General features: G+C 44.7%; 1 pseudogene; it reads right to left on the reverse strand.

Moving 5' to 3' along the window:
• Window positions 1–4,431: 4,431 nt before the first annotated feature.
• LOC102193548 (large neutral amino acids transporter small subunit 3-like) overlaps window positions 4,432–9,296 on the reverse strand; it is a 9,658-nt pseudogene continuing 4,793 nt past the window's right edge.

The raw sequence follows: 9,296 nt of genomic DNA on the forward strand, positions 1-9,296 counted from the left end.
ACGCAGCGTTCCTACGGGAAAGTAACGGTAATCTAATTACCATTTTTGCAATAGTAATCCCTTACTTTACTCGTTACCTGAAAAAAGTAATCAGATTACAGTCTGTCATAACCCATCTCTGGTTATGACAGAATGATTTAGCCACATCTCGACCCAGACCTGAATTTTCTGCTCCCCTGTCCTCCAAAAAGCCCAGCTGGATATACACAGGGACTACTCCACCATGTCTCTGGCCAACAAGATGCCAGTCTTCAGAGTTGAGGTATGTCTGTTTCCACTGTCCTATCACCAGCACGATCTGCTGCCCTGGTTAGAATAACCCCAAGTTCTGGTGGAGTTTTCCCGGAGGACTTCCTGAAAGGTGTGACAGAAGTTGGCCAGGCGTGGCTTTCTCCATTTGAGAGACACAGAATAATCAGAGAAGGTGTCATGGTCCCTGTGCCCCCCCGGCCAGCCCAGTGTGGCCACAAGTGTTTGTTGTTTTTCTCTCACTCGGAGTGTTTAATAAAGTGTTGTTGAACCGTGCTACTTCAGCCTGCACCTGAGTCCGTTCCACCTCCGTGACAGGATGGGGGTGGAACGGACTCAACAGTTCAACAACACTTTATTAATCACTCCGGTGCGCTATGTACACGTGAAGGGGGGGCGGGAACACCAGGGTCCCGGGGGTCAACAGGGGGGAAACACACGTCTTCACACTCGCTCCGCTCCTCGTCCAAACACTCCTCACACGGGCAACCCACTCACACTCACAGGGTCCAGGAATCAAGACGGGCAGGTCCAGATAAACCTATCAACATAGATGAGGGTAAGTCGGCGGCAAGCACGGGAACACAATGAAGCCAGGCAATACTGACGAGGGTCACTCAATATTCCAGCGACGAATAGCTCAGAGCCCCAGCCTTAAGAGCCAGAGAACTGCAATTCACCCGAGATCAGCTGCAGGTGCGTGGGCCAAGGGTGGGAGCCCAATCAGAGCTCCGCCCAGGCAGACAGGTAGGAGAGAGAGAGTGAGACAAAAACAACAAACACTTGTGGCCACACTGGGCTGGCCGGGGGGGCACAGGGACCATGACAGAAGGTGAGTTTTTTTTAAACATATCTGCGGCATATAAAAGACAACACCCCTCAGGAAAGGTGGGGATACTGGTGGGCACGTTAAATAAAGGTAAAGGGGGTGGCACGGTGGTTAGCACTGTTGTTGAAAAGCAAGATGGTCCTGAGTTCAATTCCACCATCAGGCTGGGGTCTTTCTGTGTGGAGTTTAGCATGTTCTCCCCGGTTACTCCGGCTTGCTCCCACAGTCCAAAGACATGCATCTAGTGGGGATAGGTTAATGTGAATAGGTGTGAATGGTTGTCTGTGCGTTAGCCCTGCAACAGACTGGCGACCTGTCCAGGGTGTACCCCACCTCTCGCTGGGATAAGCTCCAGCAAACTCTGAAAAGGATAAGCAGAAGCAAATGGATGGATGGAAGTTAAAGAAACATTCCCTGCCAAGATTGTTGTTGCCAGATAAACTTGTTTCCCGGTCTATTTCATATTCTGTCCAAGCCTTAATTGATTCTGGAGCAGAGCAGAATTTTCCTGAGTAGAACCTAAATGCCACACTCAAGATTCCCCTGGAAGAATTATCCAAACTCCTTCAAGTTTCACAGTTGGACTGGACATGTCTCCTGGAAATGATCTCTCTCTCTCTATAAATCCAATGCCCACTCAGAACATATCCAAGTATACTTTTGCAGTGCTAGTGTTAGGATACCCTTGGCTGAGCAAACACATCCCTCACAGTTAAAAACAAATATCCATCGCCTCTGTTATCATCAGCATTTGAACTGTTGTAGCGACCCACAATCTTTTCAAAACTTGATTTATATGATGCAAATCACTTGGTGTGAATCAGAGAAGGAGACATATAGGCCCAGGTAATGGGCCACCGTTTTTTGTCCCCTCTTGTGTCCACTCCCAGGTCATCCACTGAGCTCATACCTCCGAGTTTGCATATCATCCCAGTAATAATGTAATTCTTCAAGCTTCTGTTTTGGTTGCAAACATTGATAAAAGATCCATCGATCCATCTTCTTCTGCTTTTCTGGGGCCGGGTTGCAGGGGCAGCAGCCTAAGCAGAGAAGCCCAGACTTTCCTCTCCCCCGCCACCTCCTCCAGCTTATCCGGGGATAAGGGGCCTCCTCCAGTTGGCACATGTCCTGAACTTCTCACCCAGGAGGCGCCCAGAAGGCATCCTTATGAGATGCCTGAACCACCTCAACTGGCTCCTTTTGGTGCGAAGGAGCAGCAGCTCTACTCTGAGCCCTTTCCTGGATGGCCGAACTTCTCACCAAATCTCTAAGGGAGAGGCCAGCCACCCTTCAGAGGAAGACCAGTTCCACCGCTTGTATCCGAGATCTCATTCTACCCACTGCTCGCGACCATATGGGACGGGACGTAGATCGACCCATAAATACTCATTGATATCTTGATAAAAGATGAAAAAAGAATGCGTTGCTGCCTGTACAGTGTGTGCTCAGAACAAATCTTCCAGGTCTCCTTCAGTCGGTCTGCTCCACCAACTTCCAACTCCAGGAAGTCCTTGGTCCCACATTGAAGTGTATTTTCTCACCGGCTTGTCCCCTTGCTCTGGTAACACAATAATCCTCACTATTGTTGATCATTTTTCAAAAGCTGCACACTTGCTTCAGCTCCTGGTAGACGATGTGTTCATTGAATTCGACTGGACATAGTTTCAATCCAGGGTCCTTAATTTACAGCACTTGTATGAAAGAATTCTGCTCCATCCTCGGTGTCCAGGTGAACCTTTCTTCTTCTGGTTTCCATTCACAGAATTGCATTACTTCCCTTAATCAGTCCACCCGGAGCACGCAACTCACCTGGATTGAGTATGCACAAAACACCATGACACCATCAGCCCCTGGTCTCTTTCAGTTTGAAGCACTCCTCGGGTATCAATCTCCACTGTTTCCAGCAATGCCAAATCCTCTCCGCTGCTGTCAGCGGATCTGGAAGGCAGTTCGGGCAGCACTATTGTGGACCAAGGATCGAAATAAAAGTCGTCCAGACCAAACTCCAAGTTACATGCCGAGACAAAAGGTTTGGTTATCAACAAAGAAAATTCCTCTAAGAACGGAATCTGATAAAACGTCTCCAAACTTCATCAGACCGTTTGAAATCGAGGCTCTGTTTAATCCTGTGTCTGTCAGCTCAAAATATGAGAATCAATAACATGTTTCTCAGATCAAACCCACTCTCGGTTGGTCCAGCCTCAGTGAGCCAGCCTTTACTGGCCAGCAGATTATGAATGTTCGACATCGCAGGAGAGATCTACGATATCTGGTGGAGCAGGAGTGATATGGCCCAGAAGAGCAGTTGTGGATTGGTGTCATGGTCCTTCAGTCCTCCTGTGCTGGCTCACTCTTTCTATCTGTCGCTCCTCTCCTCTGTCTGTGGGAGTGTATGTTTGCATTATTCACACCTTCTGTTGTGGGGTCTGGTCCTCCTGTTTCCCCCCCTTCAGTCCAGCATGCCTGTGTTAATTAACTTACCTGTTGACAATCCTGTGATAGGCCTGGCTGCTGTTTAAGACCTTCATTTGACACTGAATCGTCAAGCAGGAAACAATCAGTTTTGATGGCTCATCTTACTTGATGCACCTCTTTGTTCTCGTCTGCTCAGGATTCCTGGATGTCCTCCTGATGTCAGTTACTGAGACAGAGAAAAGATTTTCCTGTGGGAAGAGACTCTTTTCCTGAGCTGGTGCCGAGGAATCCTCTGACTACTGCCCATTCACTTTGCATTACGGCATTTATTAACGTTTTTAACATTCACTGTAAATAAATGCACTGAACTTAACCTCCTGAGTCCACATCTTTAGTCCTGCACATCTCCTCAGTTATGCCAGATGCACATGTTGAGTATTGTTTCTTTTGATTCCTGTTTATTTGGTAATGGTAAATGGACTGATCATTATATAGCGCTTTTCTACTCTCCCGGAGTACTCAAAGCGCTCTATACAACATGCCTCATTCACCCAATCACACCCACTCATACAAGCACTTCCTTCTATACATAAGTGCAATCTAACCAACATTCATACACACTGTGATGGATGCATCGGAGAGCACCAAGAATACTTGGGCATGCAGACTGGGGAAGCCAAGGATCGAACTTGCTCTACAACTGGCTGGGTGTTCTGCTGGTAGTGGGGATTTTTCTCCTAAGAAACACTGGCCTGAACAGAGTAATCTGTTATAAATACCCTCAAACTGGGATAAAGTACAGCAAAAACAAATCACCACCAATGAGAAAGCCAGTCTGACCGGAAAAGCACAGTACAGTCCTAATTCCCAAGGTTCTAAATACTAGTGTGTTTGTGTCTTTTAAAATGTCAGCAATAAATCACATGTATGCAATGTAACAGGGTACAACAGCTAACAGTTTATTTCTCCCCACAACCTTTGTCTTTGCAGCAGGAAATCATAATACCAACTGGGTTGAAAATTATTCTCAGGATAAGTTTTTGTGACATGCTGAGTATTACAACAACAGTTTCTGATAATAGAAGAGTTAACTGTGGTAAATAGTTGAAGATCACACATCTGCAGCTGTTTACATGGGTAGAAGTTCACATTCAGTTATTACATTTGCACTCAACAGCCTTCATGTTCTACAGAAATACACAACAAACTGGCAGCCAGTCGTGTCCTTTGAGTTGTGCTCATTGACAAAGACTCATTCACTAATGGCAATGTGTTCGCAACCTGTCCGCATTTAAGGATTAGGAAATATGAATAACGATGAGGAAACAAGGGGAAAGCAAATCCCCGTACCTGCATCGGTTAACCAAACCGACACTATAGTTACACTTGGTCCTTGGTCCTAGGATTTGATGAAGTGACCATACTGAAACAAAATATTTATGTTTCACACGTTTCCACACCTGTGTGTGCTCAAAGTAAAGAACATAAACTTCACTCACGTTTAAAAGGTAAGATGAAGCCATCCTAGTTACAAGCTGCCATCTGGCAGTCAGAGACAAGCTATTGCTTTTATACCCAGTGTGGGATGATTGTCAGTGATTCATACACATTATTTAATCCTGCTGCTTTCATGTTAGAGCCAGCAGTAGCTACTTCAACATAAGGAAGTGCCGACTGGTCAATCCTCGATTCATTTAGGAAACATCAGCTAAGAGAACGATTTCTCCACTTCGAGCAAAATCTCGTCTATAAAAAATGACTTAATTATGCTGAAGATGATCTTCTAACAGCGTGAAAGTTATTTTCATGAATTCTGTTACTCTCACTTCATAAAAATAAGACACTAACAAATCCACAGAAGAACTGACGGAAGTTCTCCAAGCTGATGGAACAAAGGAACTGCCAAGTCCCTAAGGGCTGAGCACTCACCAGGTCAGCTCTGGCCTGCTCTTAGGCACAGGGCGAGGGTTGGCTTTGTGTAACTCAGATGTTACAGTCAAACAATCGCAAAGATTCAACAGATCAGTCATCTGACATGTGACATTTTGTCACATGTCATAATTGTTTCCAGCATGTAATGTTAGCACAGAAGTACTTCGGCCATGACTAGCCTTCAGTGCTTCAAGCCATAACCTCAAATGTCTGTATTTTAAATATAACTAAAGCCCAGAGCACAGACATTTATGTCTTCAAAATTAATTTCTCTGGAATTTAACTAGACCCTGTTCTTTGCAGTGGTACTGACTTCCTCCAAACCTCCTAGCCTAAGGGGACAATGAAATGTGCATACTCATGCTAAACCTGGCTAATGTTTCAAATAATGAGCTCAGCAAATGCACTTACAAGTAATCTCTGTAAGCCAAAAGCTTCGACTGCAGGATGCTCTAAACACTTTTCTTCTACAGTTTTTTCTACTCTCCAACCTGTATGATGTCACAGAGAGGGCAGGTCCCTAATATGGTCATCACAAGCACACACGTTTGGCTGTGAGCATGAAAGCACCACCCACCTGTGTTTACAAGGTCATCTTTCATGGGCACAGGTGCTCACTGCAATGATGCAATGACATTTCTTGTGCGTAAGTTCAGCAGTCTGTGTGCAGAGAGTCAGCAGCCACACACACAAAGACGCCATCATGCATGCGAGTGATGCAGTGAATTCAAGCTCACGCAAGGAACTGTTGTTGAAACTAAATTCTGCTCACTCAAATCAACCCGACCACAAGGTTGGAGGGCGGGACCTCAGAGGAACAGGCGCCCTAATGTGATTGGTCAAGAGCTCTGTAACAGTTTACTGTGTCAAACCACGTTACACAGTGGCAGCAGCAGAAGTTTATAATTCTGAAAATAACGTTTGTGAACTATCAACAGTTCTTTTTCCATATTACCATTAACATAAATTATTTTCTCAAGATCGTAACAATATTGTCCATAATTGTCCTCAGTTACCAGGAAACAAATGACTTTAAACCCACTTTAAATAACTAGAATATTTAAACAAACCAAACAAGCTCATAACTTGTGTAATAAGCATTTCATATCTGCACGCTTGCTTGAATTTCTACACTTGCATTGCTTTGTAAGCACAAGCCCACAGACCACCGTCACAGTTTAAACTACAGCTGGAAATGTTCTCATAAAACTGCTGCATGTGGTGAACAGGATGAAAGGATACAGGATGTTTCCCACATATTTCCAGGGTCATATGGGGATTGAAGCTCTTCTGAACAAGCCGTTGGTCACAGCCAACTCTTATTCTCACTCACGGAGCAATGCAGGATGTTATTTTTTGAAATATATGTTTTCTTTGGTTTGTGTGTGTTGTCCTTTTCATAATCAAGTTTGATTTATATCCTCAAAAATGAGCAAACTACTTACTAAGTTATTCATTTCATCTTAAACACCATTTGGCATGAGTTCATTAGCTGCATCCCCATTGGCTAGGGTCTTAGCAGTTCCACCGAATGACTGGGTTAGAGCAACATTTTCAGTCTTCGATTGGCCGGCAGCTGTCCTATCGTGTTCTGCCTTTGCCCTGATCAGGTTTCTCCGGTGATAGAACAGGTAGCCTGGCAACAGGAAGCCAGCAAGGGAGAAGATGAGAAGGCCCAGATTGATCTGTGGTAAGGAGACAGCGTCGGTACATGTTTCAAACCAAAGCTCTTCTAAAACCCGTTGTTGAAAAACTCCTCTCGGTGTGCACGTGTCCTACCCAGTAAGGATTTCCACTGAGGGGTCCCACCATCAATATGAACAGTGGTTGTTGAAGCAGGGCAAACGCAGCACTGATCATTGACTGCATACCTGTCAGTGTCCCGAAGTGGTTGGCTGGATATCTAGAAAGAGAGGTAGACGAGCTTCTTTTTCTCGTTCATTTGTATTCATTCATTCTTAAATTACTGCTAAAGTACACCGAACCCAACCCAAGGGACTCTCATGTATTAATGTATTACAGACAGAGCTCATGAACTCTGGCTGACTCTGGCCCTTTTCACAATCATACTGCCTGTGTGGTCATTTTCCACGTACAGTTGTACCGTCTATACGAGGGCACAGGGCCCCATGTTAGTGCTGAAAATCAATATTTTAAACTCTGATTTCCTTGCCCATGCCTTCCTTACAGGGTTTCTAACTGTAAGCAAAATCTCTCACATTACATATGTTAATATATAAATACTGTAGCTTTGTAAAAGCCCTGTTGTTACCCACACAGCAGCATAGAGACCTCCACAGCAGGAGTGAACAAATCCTCTTACTATGGTATGCAGAATGAATGACACCATCTATCAGAGAAGCAAAGTCAGATGTTAACAGTGATACTCGGATGTGTCAGTGAGGACTTCTGAAGCTCAGGATTTTGCTAACCTGTAAGGGCAAATTGTCTATCAGGGATGTGATGCCAAAGGTGACCAACAGGAGGTTGGTGAAGATGAAAGCTCTCATGGCATTAGTGAGTTTCTGGATCTTCCTGTTCCTCTTTGAGGCGTTCAGTTGGCTGAGAAGGACAAAGTTCAAGTGTCAAAAGAGGCTCATGGCTACGCAAAAAGTTTGAATGTGGTGAAATCAAGATGCAGAGGTACACTGTGATGTTAGTGACACCACCAGGCTTCTCCTCTTTTATATCGCAATCCAAGTTCAAAGTTAACATTAAACCCATCCTATGTACTAAACACCAGCCTTTGGGTTTGTCTGCAGTATCTTATCCTGAACACTTTTCATACCAATTGTCTGTTTGTGTGTTTGGACTTTCCTCTTCACAGTCCTTCATCCTCCAGTCCATGATGTAGCCAATCAACGGACAGGTCAGTAGACACAGCAGCTGCATCGTACCGAAGACAGATGAGTAGAATCCAACTGGAGAGGACATTTATAGAGAGGGGGAGTCAATAAAAAGTGATTTACATGGGTAATATCATTTGCCCCATGGCCAGACACAACTTGAACCTATACAATGAAATCCATCAACAATACGTTAACATTAAATCTTTGGCACAAGCCATATCTCTGAGCTGTATTACTTTTCTTTACCACCAGTACTACAGCTTTTATTCCTGTCTAACAAACGTTGTGGGCCAATAGGATGTCATCCTGTAATATCTTTAAATGTTGCAGACTCTTTCATTGACTGGACAGGGCCTGGAGCTGGAATTTTTCAGTGCTCTCGACATAGACAGGTAACCGGCATGTCAGCTTCCCACATGTCCGATTACCAGTGATGGGAATAACAGCGTTACTGTTTTCAGTAACAAGTAATCTAATTACTATTCCTATCGTTACAACGCCGTTACCGTTACTAACAAGAAACTGCGGCGCGGTCGCGTTACTATTTTACAGCAAACAGACGGTTGAAGCTGTCTGTAGTTTACAGCATCTTATATCAGCTGCACAGACGTAGCTGTAAGTAATCTGGGCGCTGCAGCTTTAAGCAGCTGCGCTCCCGCGGACAGCGATCACTTTCTGCCCGACGATCACTTTTTGGCACAACACCTGGAGCTCAGGGGGCAAAACAATGGCATGAGTGCTGCTGTTTGACTGAGGAAGGATAAAGTAGTCGTGGTAAGCCGATCACATGACCACTTCAAGATGACAAAGCAACAAGGTGCCAGTTTTTAAATTGTGCTGATAGACCACGTAAAACCAGAGTCATGATAAACAATATATACGTGTGTTTACTGTCTGAGGACAGCGCAGCGAGACCTCTCTGCTAATGAGCAAACAAGAAAAATCAAACCAAAATCAGCCCGTTCATGTTGGTGCAAAAATGCACCATGTTGATATGGCAACATGACATTTGGTTGTTTAGG

The sequence above is a fragment of the Pundamilia nyererei genome, unplaced genomic scaffold, assembly GCF_000239375.1.
Source record: "Pundamilia nyererei isolate P.nyererei 1_Seehausen unplaced genomic scaffold, PunNye1.0 scaffold00425, whole genome shotgun sequence".
In the NCBI taxonomy this organism is placed as follows: Eukaryota; Metazoa; Chordata; class Actinopteri; order Cichliformes; family Cichlidae; genus Pundamilia; species Pundamilia nyererei.